We start from the raw sequence: 14747 nt of genomic DNA, 5'->3' as shown, positions 1-14747 counted from the left end.
AGAAAACCCCAGCTCCTTGTAACTGATCCATGAGATCATCAATCCTCGGCAATGGGTACTTATTCTTTATTGTAACCTTGTTCAGCTGCCTGTAATCCACACAGAGCCGCATACTTCCATCTTTCTTCTTCACCAGTAACACTGGAGCACCCCACGGGGAAACACTTGGTCGAATAAAGTTCTTACCCAACAATTCCTCTAACTGAGACTTTAGCTCGGCCATCTCTAATGGTGACATTCTATAAGGAGCACTTGAGATTGGTCCCGCCCTAGGCACCAACTCAATAGCAAACTCGACCTCTCGGTTAGGTGGAAATTCCTCAATATCATCGGGAAACACTTCTGGAAACTCACACACTACCGAAATCTGATCCAACCTTTGATCATCACCCGAAACACCCGCGGTTAACAACAGGATACCCTGACATTCGATTCCAGAACAGTTCACCATCATCGAATTCAAGTAATAATTATTCACCACAACCGGCCCTTCTGTATCCTCCGGCATAAAGTACACCGACTTTGTAGAACAATCAAGCAGGACATGGTTCTCAGATAACCAGTCCAATCCCAAGATAAGATCAAGACCGATCATCGGTAAGCAGATTAAATTATGGACAAAATCACGCTGCTTGAACCTGAACGAAACTTTCGGGCATCCTAGCCTAGTTACCATGGTTTCATGGGTAGCATTATGTACCTTTAGGTCATAACCTAAGGTTACGATCTTCAATCCTAACTCATGGGCTTTCTCAAATGCAATAAATGAATGCGATGCTCCCGAATCAAATAAAGCATTTAAAGTTTGACCAGCCATTTCACAGTTACCTCGAATGAGTGTCTCGGATCCCTCTGCACCCACAGCTGAGGTGGTGAACACCCGACCAGTCTGTTGTGCTTTCCCAGCACCTTGCTTTTGCTTCTCTGGACAACTTGCGGCTTTATGCCCCGCCTTTCCACAATTGTAGCACAAACCCCATCCGGCCTTGCATGGTACTCCCGGATGGTGACTTCCACACCTAGTACAAGCTTGATCATTCTGAGGCTGCTTCCCAAACCTTTTCCCTTGGGAGTTGTTGTTGTTGGGCCTCCTAAAAGAACCTCCCCTCTTGAAGGGCGGACCTCTAGGTGCAAAGCTCTTCCCTCGGTTTTGTGGAAATGATCCCTTGTGATTTCCCTTCTCAGTGGTTGCCCTCTTCACACACTCTTCAGCAACCCTACACTTGTTCACCAATTCGGAGAAAGTCCTAATCTCCATTGGTCCCACTGAACTGAAAATATCGCTCCGGAGTCCTCCTTCGTACTTAACACACTTCCATTCCTCATATTCCACCGGAGTCCCTTGACACATACGAGAGAATCTGAACAGCTCCTCAAACTTGTCAGTATACTCAGATACGGACATAGTACCCTGCTTCAGCTGCAACAATTCAAGCTCCTTGGCCGTCCTAGCAGAAGTCGGAAAGTACTTCTTATAGAACTCCTCTTGGAAGACATCCCAGGTGATATAATCATCACCCTGCTGCAGGAGGCGTCGGATACCCTGCCACCAATGCGACGCTTCACCAGTGAGCAAATAGGTAGCGAACTCCACACGCTGCCCTTCAGGTACCACCTGTGCTTGCAGTGCTCGTCCCATAGCCTGAAACCACGTATCGGCTTCAGTCGGGCTAGTAGTTCCCTTGAACTTAGGTGGATTAACCTTCAAAAAGTTTGCCAGTGTCATCGGGCCCTGAACTCCACCTCCATCATTACCATGGTTATTCATCTGTTGACCAAGAGCCTCAGCAGTGGCTTGCATAGCAGCAGCCATGTTCTCCAACGCAGTCATAAAGTTCACCGGAGTCTCCGGCGCACGAGTATTATTACGACTCCTCCCACGACCTCTACCGCGTCCACGAGGCGCCATCTGGTTCCTATACACACCAAACAATCGATATTAAGTTGATCAGTCTCAATATCCGAAGTTTAGTGCTTCAAAGTCCCAAATGCATGCTCATGAACGTTTATGCCAACTATATCAAGTAGATATACTAACAGCACATAACACACATACAGAGAATGCACAGAAGCATAGTCAGTCCATTCCTCAGGCTCTACAGGAACGAACTGCTCTGATACCATAATGTAACACCCTACCATACAGAGACTTATGCTTAAGTCATAATTCAGAGATGGCAAGGTATTACGACCTCTAAAACAAAAATTTAGTACGTATAGTAGTATGAATGATTGATTATAACTAGGAGCCTTGTAGAAAAAGGGGTAGACAAAAACTGCAACTCGAAAGCGCAACACTCCGATCACTAACACAACGAGCAAAGGATAAGCTAACGCAAGATCGTATATATAAAGAGTATCCAAAACAGGAATATCAAGACTCAAAATCCGGCGGCGAAGATAACCGGTTCGAGCATAGCAATATATACATATAATAAAATAAGGGAAACCCCAAAGGAAACCCAAAGGGACACAAATACATAAATCTAATCTCCAAAATCCCCCTCTAGAAGGAGTCATCACAGTTTGTATTATTTAGTGGAGATAAAAGTATCTAAACAAAATATATATCCCAAAACAGAGTTCCGAGAACAAAGGATCTTCGCTAATCCAGAAGTCTCCAGCATGCCTCAACGAGAAGCCTCGCGTCCTGCATCTGAAAACCACAAAATCCGCATGGGTGAGAACCAGAGGTCCCCAGCACGGTAACAACTTCCACATATATAATACATAATAATAGAGGAAAGCCGAAGGCAATCCTAGAACTTCCTCCAGATAATATCAAAGCTTATAAACAAGCTAAACCGTAAGTGGCAACTGACTAAAGATTCTTCAGTCTAACTAATACTTTCCTTTCCAATTCCTTCAGACCTCCTAACCACCAGCAGGAGTATAATATAGCAAACACAGTTATATCAGACAAGAGATTTACAAATAAGAACAATTAAGACATTTAGACAAATAGCAAGTAATATGCAGTCAAATAGGCAATCTCAAACAATTCATGTAGTATGCTTATGATGCATGCCTGTCCCTAGTGGCTGATGATATCATCTGTCGGTTATAGAGCCAACCCGACAAGTCCTGGTAGCTAACCATTGGACTGACCCTCTGTCGCGCATCCCCAACTCGAGTTATACTCGTCATAACTTGATCATAATCATGATCCATATCCATCACCCTCACTGGTGAATATTTATCCATCACCATCACTGGTGAATATTTATGGGGGCGAGCTCATCCGGGCCTTTTACAGTGCCTGGCCACACTTACGACATTGGGTTAACAGAGCTTCGAGTCTCAACCTGGAGCACGTGGTGGCTAGCCACTGCTACTACCCAGGGAAACCCTCATCTCCGATGGTGGAAGTGCAAACATTCACAATTCATTCAACAGCATATATGCATTTATACTTAGCCATAATCATGGCTCCGCCGTAACACGGCAATAATCTAGCCATCCGGCTCACGGTTAAATCCATAACCAGCCAATTCATTAACAATTACGGCCCTTCGTCCCATGGCAAAACAAGCACTTCCACCGCCATCCTCCGCATCTCACATAATCATCTTTGATCCTCAATGATCATTCATTTTTCCCCTTGCTTCACTCGCAAGTTACCACATTCACTAGCCCTTTTTTCTCATGCTAGGCATATCATAATGATTTAAGACATACGTGGTGAGATCGGAGGCTTAGAAGTATGAAATTTGGCTTTTAAAACTCAAAAATCAACTTTGGGATGAAAACAGGTCCACGCGTACGCGCACTCCACGCGCATGCGTGGATGGCCTTAAAACTCATCGACGCGCAAGCGTCATACGCGCGAATGCGCGGATTGAAAATTAGCCAAACGACGCACACGCGTTAGCCACGCATACGCGTGGGTACTCTTGCGCCCCAGGCACAAAACTGGCACAACTTTGGCACAACTCTCGGGAAAATGGCTGGGCATTGGGTGCAGCACATTCGGCGCGCCCGCGCATATCACGCGCACGCGTGGATGGCGCTTCCTGGAAGAACGGCGCTTACGCACCAAGTGCGCCTACGTGCGGGGGGTCATTCTGCTAAAAATTTTCTAAATTAAAAACTGCAGAATTCACAGATTCAACCCCCAATCTTCCGACGGACATAACTTACTCATTTTAAATCGTTTTTCACCCGTTCTTCGAACGGCATGGATATCCCGGATCCAATTTCATTTCTAAACAGATTTGGCACAAATCAAAGATCCGTAGTCCAAGTTATGTCCCGTCAAAGTATGCCCAAAAACCATGTTTTCATACAAAACCACAAAGTGCCATTTTCAAAACAAGCCACTTTCAACTCTTTTCAAAATCAATCAAAACATGCCAATTTCAACCCTTCTCTTTGAAATTATTCAAAATGTACCAAAATCAATAACAAGCCATCCTCAACTCACATATTGACCCTTTACCAAAATTTCCAAAACCACATCCAACCATTTTAACACTTCTCAACCAAATGGCTAAAGGACAAACACAATATCATGTCATACATCCTTCCTCATCCCAATTTCCAATAATACCATTTCCAATCAACCATCATTATACATGATCAACATCATACTCACCATCAACATGGTACCACCCATCAATTCAACCTCAATCATTCATCAAGCATATATCACAACATGCATTTCTCATATATCACACAATCAAGGCATCAATATTCATAATCACATATATGAACACATCATATATCTCAACCATTCAACAACATCAACAATCCAATGCCTATCTTAGGGCCTCTAGCCTAAGTATTTCCTACCACATTACATATTAGATACGGGAAACCGAAACCATACCTTAGCCGATTTCCCACGCTTAACCGGAGCACTTCCAAACCACTTCTCCTTAAGCTCTCAAGGTCTCAACACCTCCAAGAACAGATTTTATCACACAAAACCCCCTTCCAAGCTTTCCAAAATCACCAATCAAGCTCCAATATTCACATATACACAACCTAAGCCACAATCATCATATCCATACACAACATCTCAATACCCAAACCTCATAGAACAACAAATTACACTAGGGTTGAGAATCTTACCACACTCAAGGTCCAAGGAGACAAGATTAACCTTCTCCTTCAAGAGAGTTGGGTCCTATAACATCAAAGAACCCAAAATCTCAACATTTTTGCTCATAAAACTCGAAATCAAGGGCTGGAATTTCGAATAGTAAAACGTGACTTACCTCAAGATTGATTGTATAGGTTTTGTAGAGCTCTCTGTGGTGAACGCGTGGTCGCAAACGGAGCGGCAATCGGAGCTCTAGATCAAAAGTTATGGTGGTTTGAAGATCAAGTGAGAGAAGGAAGTTGAGAGAGTGTTCTTCCCCCTTCCATCTCAATTTTCAGCGTGTTTTGGTGTTGTGTGAGGAGAGAGAGTGCTGAAAACTAGGGTTTTGGTTTAGTTATGTTGGGCCAAGGGCCCACTTTGGGTCCGGTCGGTCCGGTTTGGCCCGTTCGGTCCAATCTTGGTCCGATTTCTATAAAATTGGTATCGAAATTCTCGTCTCAATCTCCTCTATCATATTAAGCCATAAAAATAACATTTTTGGCTTTCTAGAATAAATTCTCATTTATGGGTTAATTAGCCGTTAATTAACCGGGTCTTACATACACCCAAATAAGAAAACATTATACCCAAACAATAACAAAATGCACCCGAATATTTTTCCTCACCTCTCTGTTGCGGGTGATGGTTCAAATGGTGGCACAGGGCTTACTGATGTTGTCTGGAATGAAGGCAGGCATAGTTGAATTGAAACTCTAAATAAGACAAAAATAAAATGTTAAGAAAGCCCTTTAAAATAGATTATTAGAAGATTGAAATTTAGTTATAAAACTTACATATTAAGCGGTTGAGAGGGCGGTTGAAAAACGATCATTTGTTGTTGAGCTGGGTTAGTCACCGATTCTTCTTCCCGGCTCAACCTGAAATCCACCCAAATAAGAAGACAATGCACCCAAATAATAGCCATATACACCTGGAAAGGCTCTTTTCTTTTTTTAGAACTTACGTAGTTGCAGATTTTTGTTTTTTTTTTCCTGCCTTTTTTTTTCTTGAATAAAACATTAAAGGGCTCTTTGATCTATATATATATATATATATAGGATTAGAAGAATATGGTAACAAAAGAATTTAGAAAATGGTATTAGAAAAAGAAATTACATGCAATTCGAAGGTTTGTTTACACTGCTTTAATCCGTCTGTCCTTGAGACAAAGGATCAATCTCGTTTGCTAAGTTTACTTCCGCCATTCTAAGTATAGAATAAATATCATTCATTAAAAATACTATTTAGTTATATCAGGATATCAAAATTCTATCAATTAAAGGAAGAATAATAATCAGCAACCAAAACACCTTAAAAAAGGTAATATACACCCAAATTCAACATACCCTTGTGTAACAGCCTCTTCATTTGTTTTCTTCTTTTTTGATTGTCTTAAAAATTCTTCTATTATTTCAGTTCCAATTTCAATTCTGACAGTACATTCAAAAGTATATGTTAACAAAATATAGTTTTGATTACAGAGTGTAAGATAGCTTTAGAAAGTATCTTACCCATCATAGGAATGAATTTCTTCTTCTGAAGATGAATCCTCAATTATGTTCTTTCTTTTTTGGATTGCGTCCTGAAAATAAAAAAAATTATAAATCAGACAAATACAACAATATTGATTATGAGATACTCTCGAAAGCAGTGCATACTTTTTGGTGGGAGTGTGAATTTTTTTCTTTAATTTTTATTTTTTAATTGGCAACGATTCTTCACTCTTGAAATTAAATGAGAAATCCTCTGTTAATACATTAAATTTTGATAGAAATAAGAAAGAAAGTGATGGTAATTTCAGAATCTTACTCATCATTAGGTTCACTTTTACTTTCTGAATTGGAATCCTCTAAAATCTGCTTCCTCTTTCTGGATTCCATTTTGGAAAGCAAACAATTATTAAGAAAAAATACCCTAAAACTGATATAATAGACCCAAAAATATTACTTCCTTTTTGGCCGTCCTTTTGGGTTATTTCCTTTTAGGTTCCTCTGAGTCTTCTTCTGACTCAGACTCAAAGGAAAAATCAACATCAGTCTCTGATGTATCACTCTCAGTCGATGAACTTGGCTTCTTTTTTTGTTTTTTTCTTTTCTTCTTTCTTTTCTTTTTTTTCATTTCTTTCAATTTCTTTTTTGTTTCTGCCATCTTGATGATGCTCTGCAACAGTAGAAATGTTAGTTTACAGCATCTACATAAATAAAACACACCCAAATTAGAGAAGGTATTCTGTTCGCTTACCATATGTCCGTCTATTTCTGCTCTCATCTTTGCAACTAACTGCTCTCAATTCCAGTTGCTAACCCAGGGCAGTTCAGGGTTTTCTTCTCTTTTCTTGTCCTTGTTTTTTTTAGATGGAAATAGATTATCATCAAGGCATAGAGGTATCCGTCGATTGATTTTTTTTCTTTTCAGACGGTAATCTGTTATGCCTTTGATGATGAAATTCAGCACATGGGCTCCCCAGTTGCCCTCCGTTATTTTCTCCATCTCAAAAATTGGAGCTATATGCACGGGAGATATTTTGGTTATTGTAGTTAGCAACAAGAACGCCATCTGAATATAGAGGATGAAAATCCTCTTGAACATCAGCCGATCTTGTTCGTTTTCAACACCGATACTCATCGTGTCATCGGTCAGCTTCTTTAGAGTGTTGCCCTGGAACCTTCTAAAAATCAGTTTGTTCTCTTCAAAAAGATTCTTATAACTCACTTTATCAGGAAATAGATCTCCTACAAAAAAGAAAATAATTTATTACTTGAAATGCACCCAAATATCACTCATATGCACCCAAATATCACTCATATGCACCTAACTTTATTACTTGATTACATGAGATCAGAATAAGATATTACGAAGAATATATTACAAAGAATGGAACTATAGAGGTTTTCTTTAATCAGTTACTTGATGCATTGAGGCCAAGGGCAGCCCCTATTATTTTGGGTTTAACTTTAAAGGAACCATAGCTTGTTTCCAATGTATTTTTGCCCAATTTAAAGGAGTTAGCCAACTCCTTTAATAGTTTGTGAGGCACATTCATTGGCAGGATGTGCATGAGTCCACCAAAACCTAATTCACGAACGATCTCTTTCTTTGGCTTGCTCATCTTTTCAAATTTTTCACTCAATAGTCTGGTGGCACACTTCAAGTCTTTGGTTTGCTGTAAACAAAGTAAAATTAGAGTCATTTAAATAACCTATATTTGTATTAGGAAAAATTGACTTGTTCTAAGATATATATATATATATATATATATATATATATATATATATATATATATATATATATATATGCGCTTATGTTGTATTTTTTTCACCTTGGTTTTTGGTTGTCATTTTTACTGCAAGGAAAAAGAAATATTGTCAATAGATAAAAAATGCACCCAAATACCAAAGACATACACCTAAAAATCAGTCACGTACACCCAAATACCAGCCACATACACCCATTTTCTTTTTTGAATTAAACGAAATTAAATGAGTTCAAAATCATATTCAACTCAACCAAACATGCATAAAATGACATTATATGAGTTCAGAATGATATTTAAGTTCAAAATGCTACTAGAAGCACCAGTCACATTCAAAGTCCGACATATACACCCAGAAATGCACCATATAGAATTTATATGTATACAAACATACTTAAAAAACATCCAAACATGCACAAACCAGAGTTTATATGTATACACCTAAAAATTATTTCACTAGAAGTACGTAAAATAGCGTAAACGACTTGAAGAGTTTCATCAGAAGAGTAATATGAGATCTAAACCAAGAACAGTGAAACAGAGAGAGAAATACGACGATATAGTGCTTCGATTTCGAAATCAGAAACAGAAATGTGAAAAACCTAGAAGAAAAATGAAACAGTACCTTAAATAATGTTTGTTCGTTCTTTTTGGTGTTTTTTGATGGAGATTTGTATGTTTTCTTCTCGATTTCTTCTACTTTTCGCGAGGAGTTGGACAGTTTCTTCAGATCTTTGTTTGGTTTCGAACATGGCTTGAATCTCCAGGGTTTGGGTATTGATTGAGGAAGAAGAGGAAGAGTCTTTCATAATGAGCGTGCTTTGGAAAAACGAAACAGTTGAGTAAGGCGCGTGGTTTTTACGTTCGAGTGTAGGGAGTGTGGTGCGCATCGTTTTTGTTGGATTTTGGCTAACTTGTAGAATTTATAACTCAAAAGGAAAAGTATATGGTACCAACATATTATCTGCCAACTTCTGCCCAACTCTTATTTATAATTGTGTTTTATAGAAGTGTGTTTGTAGATGTGTCTAATAATTAATATATTTTAAATATATATATAAAAAGACACATCCAGAAAATATATCTATAAAGACACTTCTATTAAACACAGCTATAAAAAAGACATTTTTATTAGACACATTCACGAACACACTTTCATAAAACACAATTATAAATAAGAGTTGGCAGAAGTTGGCAGATATGCTGTTGGTAACATAACGGAACCGAACTCAAAAAAATTTGTATGTATAGTAGGCCTGATAGTGATTTGAAATTGATTTTCTTCAATTTATTTCGTGCATTACTTAGTTTGATTTTAAAATCTTTTCTAATTTTTTTTTAAATTATTTCAAAAATATTTTCATATTCTCAAGGTTTTCAATTTATTGCATACGTTATAAAAAACTCTTTTATCTCCTTTAAATCTTTTCATAACTGCTCTTTTCAGCATTAAAATGCTTTTTCTCTCACACATATTACTATGTCTTGTGCTGAGTCACAATGCCAATAAGAAAGATCGTCATTAGAAAAGGAGGTTATCACTCTCATCTAAACCCTCAAACATCTCGAGCTCCATTCTCTCCCATTGCTGTTGACAATACACCCCTTCCTATTCTCAACCCGTTTCTCAACCTCTTGCAGCATCCATGGCACGCACCAAATCTTCCACTCGCCATTCTGCTGCTGCCACACCTGAACTGAGTGCATCGCGCCCTAGTTCTTTACATGGAAAGTGACCACTTGTTGAGTAAAAGGAAACCCATGAAGGCACTCCACCTCCTCCACCCAAATCTCGTGGTATGGACTCTGGCTTCTCTCTTCATCCCATCTCTGAACCCAAGTTGCATGACCCAAATTCTTTCAAATCTAAGTTTATCAAGCTTTCAAAAGTAAACTTTGATTCCAAAAAGTTTTTAAATATGACAAATTGGTTTTTTTTTTTTTTTTCACAAAAACATTGTTGCTCGAACCATGGTTTCCCCCAAACTAATTTCTCTTGAATCTTCGACTGAAAAGGGCCTGGATTTCGTTCATATTTTTGAACGCCAAGGATGGGTACCTCCAGGCTCCATTTGAAATTTGTGACAAGGTATACCCTGACTTGGTAAGGCAATTTTATGCCAATATGACTTATCAAGATGCTCGAATTATTTCATATATCAAAGGTCAAGTAATTATTTTAGATAAACATTGCATTGGGAAGCTCTGGGTTCTTGAGACTCTGGAATCAACGTTTTTACTTTTGAAAAATGGGTTTCTGATTTGAACATTAGCCTCAGCACTACCGTCCGCATTATATGTAACCAGGTTTCTCTTTTCTTTGGCCTCACTCCTACACACCAAGCCCTTGGCCCCATTAATGCACAACTCCATCGCATTGCCACACATTTCATACTTTCTCAAAGTGAATTTTTACATCGGATAACCTTGTGTGACACTCTGGTCACGTATGCACTCATCAAGGGATTCTAATCTCCTTAGCATATCTCATGATGAGACATATGTATGAGTGTGTGAAGAGTGAGAAAAATGCTGGCTTACCTTATGGTCTATTTCTTTCAAAAATATTTGCATTTCATAATGTTGATTTATTAGCTGAAAATATCAAAATCCATAATTCATTCTTGAAAGGAGGTCGTGGCGTAAAAAGAAACATAAGAGGTCAACCCACTGAACTTCCGAAAGACTTCTAGGTACCAGACTCACCCACAGATCGAAAAAAGAGGACCCCGGGAAACAAGATTAAAATTCTCTCTAGCATTGTAAAGGATGTGCTCCATGAGGTGTCTATCCTCACAGACTTGATGCTTACACGCACTAAGATGCAACGCCGAGTTGAAGCTGATCTAGAGTTGAAGATTCGAATGTCAAAGCAACGTATCGGCGTCGTGGAGTAGTATTTTAAGGAGCTCAACGACTTTTCTTACTTCTCGGAGGTCGAAGAAGAGGAAGAAGGAGGTTCAGATGGGGGATCTGAGTCTGATGCCTAGTGGATATTTCACTGTTGCTGCTACTGTTTACCTTTTATGAGATTTGTTTCTTTATATCTCATTTTCTGTTCTTTTGGATAACTAAAATGACTTACGACCACTTTTTTTATTTTTTTCTTAGACTTCTTCCTGCTGCAGGTTCTTTTTAGTCTCCTCCCTTGATGACAAAGGGGGAGAAAGTAAAGTGTATAGGTTAAACTGTTGGTTGTTTTTTGCTGGTTCTTTGGTTATGTTATTGTTAATTCTAGCTTGTTATGTTCTTTGGCTAATACTGTTGCCTATGTTCTCTATCTTCTTCTTGACATTTTTTTTTTGGTAATTATCTCCGAATGCTGTATTAGATTACTTTATTTAGCATTAGCTCTATGCTTGCTGTTTAGTATGATGTTCATGTTCCTTGGACTATTACTCTTGATTGATAAGTGCTCATAAACAGGGGGAGCACAATGAATTTCAAGGAAGTCTCGCTATATTCTTTTAAGTTTAATTATGTTTGTCATCAAGGGAGAGATTGTTGATTCAAGATTTAAGTTGTACCTTTTGATGACAAACATACTTAATTATTTCCTATTATAAATAACTTTATGATTAAATATTGTAGGAATCAATCAAGGAGATTCATATCAAGATAGGAAAGACATTGCAAATCAAAGGAGCTATAAATGCTTTTTAAAGAAAAAAACTAGGACAGCTGCTGCACATTTCAATTCAATGAAGAAAATATCCTTTCCCTTCTTATTAACGTACTGCACATCTGATTTATTGCCATAAGTTTAGAGAACACAAAAAGGAAGGCTTCCTCACTGATTGTCCTCGGTTGGGTGCCCTGAGGTGTGCAACGGCTAGTCAAAGCAAAAAAAAAATTTCTCCTACATGAAGGAAGCTCAGGTGATTGGATGTAAAGAACAGACGGGCTTGAGAATTACATCTGATTTGAAACACACAATCATCATTCCTTTTTTACATGTGTTCTTGTTTTATCTTTGTCTAGAGTTACGCCTTTCATTGAAGTGATACAAAAGGCAAAGAAAAGTGTGAATACAAAAGCCAATTAAATTTTGTTTGAAGGTCTGATTTCGAGATAAGTGTACTAGGATTGATTGCACTTGATTCTCCTTAAATGGGTTGGGTTAGCATCTAGGTGAGTGACTAAGTTTGAGATTGCCTAGGAATTTTTACAAAAGTGACTCTCTTAGTATTAGCGGTTGTAGTTCAATCTGATCATAGTGAAATTTTATCATAGTTGTGGTAAAGACTGAACATAGGTCACATTGCACTTTGTGACCGAACTAGGATATATCGTGGTCTTATTCTTGTTTCCTTCTACTCTCTTCATATTATGTTCTACTAAGCACGAGACAAAAACATATTTTATCTCATGAAATCAGATTTTTGCGCAATTGATTTTTAGCATTAAAAGTGATTCCTTGATTCTACCCCTTTTCTATATTCACTTGCGAATTTTCAGTGGCCAACTAATCCTTATTGGCAGAATGTGGGTAGATTTGGTTAACCTGTCGACTATTATTCGCACAGCATCGTAGCCAAAAGATGTCTTAGGTAATCTTACAACAAAGTCCATGGATATACTATTGCACTTTCATTTTGGGATCTCTAGAGGCTGAAGTAATCCTACTAACTTTTGGTGTTCTATCTGAACCTTTTAGATCATGGTACATCTTGGTTTCACCAGGATGCATGGTAAACCTGCTGTAGTGTGCTTCTGATAAAATCTAATTTTTTAACTCTTCATGTCAAGTACACATAATCTCCCTTCATACAACACAATATCCTTGTCATCTATATTGAAATGATCAATATTTTTTCTTGAAAGCTTAATCTTGAGGGAGAAAGGAAATTGATTATTCTCGAGTTAGTCTCACTTGTTCCCTAAGATTAGACTCAATTTTAACTTTGCTAGCATATAAGCAATGAGGTTATAATGACACCGAAAATTTTAGGTTTCTAGATTCCTTCAATAACTTATACTCCTCTATTATCATTGAAGGCATGTGTAAAGATTTTCTACTTAAAGCATTAGCTACTGCATTAGCTTTTCCAACATAATATTTAAGTTCAAAATCATAATTTTTTAGAAACTCTTTCCATCTTCTTTGACTCGTGTTCATTTTCTTTTCATCAAATAAATATTTTAAACTTTTATGGTCTCTATACACCATAAACTTTACTCCATACAAGAAATGTCCCCAAATTCTTAATGCAAACACTATTACTTCTAGTTCTAGGTCGTGGGTTAAATAGTTTTCCTTATGGGATCTAAGATGCCGAAAAGCATAGGCTACAACCCTTTTTTGTTGCATTAGGATACATCTTAAACCTTTCTTAGACGTATCACAATACACTACAGAACTTTGCTGAGGACTGGGAATTATTAAGATAGGAATGGATGTAAGCCTACGTTTCAACTCCTGAAAGCTAGCTCCACGACTTTCACCTCATAAAAAAGGTTAGTTTTATCTAGTCAACCTAGTCAAAGATAAAGCTAGTCAAAGATAAAGCTAGTTGAGGAAATCCTTTAATGAATCACCTATAATACCCTACTAACTCTAGAAAACTCCTAATATCAGTTATAAACATTGGTTTTTTGACTTTTTTCCAATGTAACACTGCTTCAACTTTATTCGGATCAATTGTTACCCCACTTTTGGTAATCATATAACCTAAGAACTTGACCTCATTCAACCAAAACTCACTCTTTTCAAGCTTAGCATACAATTGTGTCTCCTCTAGAATCTATAACATAATTGTAAGATGTTGTTCATGTTCTTTTTCAGTTTTACAACAGATAATAGGGGTGTGCATGGCATGGCCCGGCCCAGCTCGAAGACCCGACCCGGTTCCGAACACTTTAGGGGTTAATTTGGTGTGATTTCACCGGGTTTAGGGTCGGGTAAGGGTCTCAAAAATAGACTCGGTTATTATTTCGGGTCGGGTCCGGACCATGGTTCGGGTCACCCGAACTCGGCCTGGTAGCCTGGTCATTATACACAATTAATATTTTGTGTTATTAGTAATGAATGATGGCTATTCTTACGTGGAATTTAAGTATTGTAAACCTTAATATTTTGTGTTATTAGTTATTATAAGACTATAAGTTAATATTTTATGTTTAAAATGCATATGATTTTAGACTAATGCATAATATTATGTTATTTGTATTGATTTAAATATTTGGTGTTATTAGATAATATTAGTATTGATTATGGTTATGCTTTAATTTTAGAGAAGAGTTAGTTCTTGTTATATTTTTCTAAATGAATTTTACCATGTCAAATAATGGTTGGATTTTTGAAAATTTGAATATTTTTACATGCTAGCTTATAAGAAAGTATCAAGGTAATGCAATGTAAACGACCCAGTTTTTATCCGGTATAATCGTGGTCCGAAAATGTATAGATTT

At 37.8% G+C, this 14747-nt stretch overlaps 1 long non-coding RNA gene and 1 pseudogene across 1 annotated transcript; one reads left to right on the top strand and one right to left on the bottom strand.

Moving 5' to 3' along the window:
• The window catches only part of LOC148553772 (uncharacterized), a 33348-nt pseudogene extending 25997 nt beyond the window's left edge, over nt 1-7351 (bottom strand).
• A 2487-nt stretch (nt 7352-9838) lies between these two features.
• Nucleotides 9839-12726, top strand: LOC148553771 (uncharacterized). The gene is made up of 2 exons (XR_015891988.1): nt 9839-10133; nt 10968-12726. It is a non-coding gene; the product is annotated as an uncharacterized LOC148553771 (long non-coding RNA).
• The last annotated feature ends 2021 nt before the right edge of the window (nt 12727-14747 follow it).

Source organism: Arachis ipaensis, chromosome B7 (assembly GCF_059453495.1).
Source record: "Arachis ipaensis isolate K30076 ecotype BB chromosome B7, ASM5945349v1, whole genome shotgun sequence".
NCBI lineage: Eukaryota > Viridiplantae > Streptophyta > Magnoliopsida > Fabales > Fabaceae > Arachis > Arachis ipaensis.
Note: the sequence above shows the minus strand (reverse complement) of the source record. Positions and strands in the feature narration are given on the sequence as shown.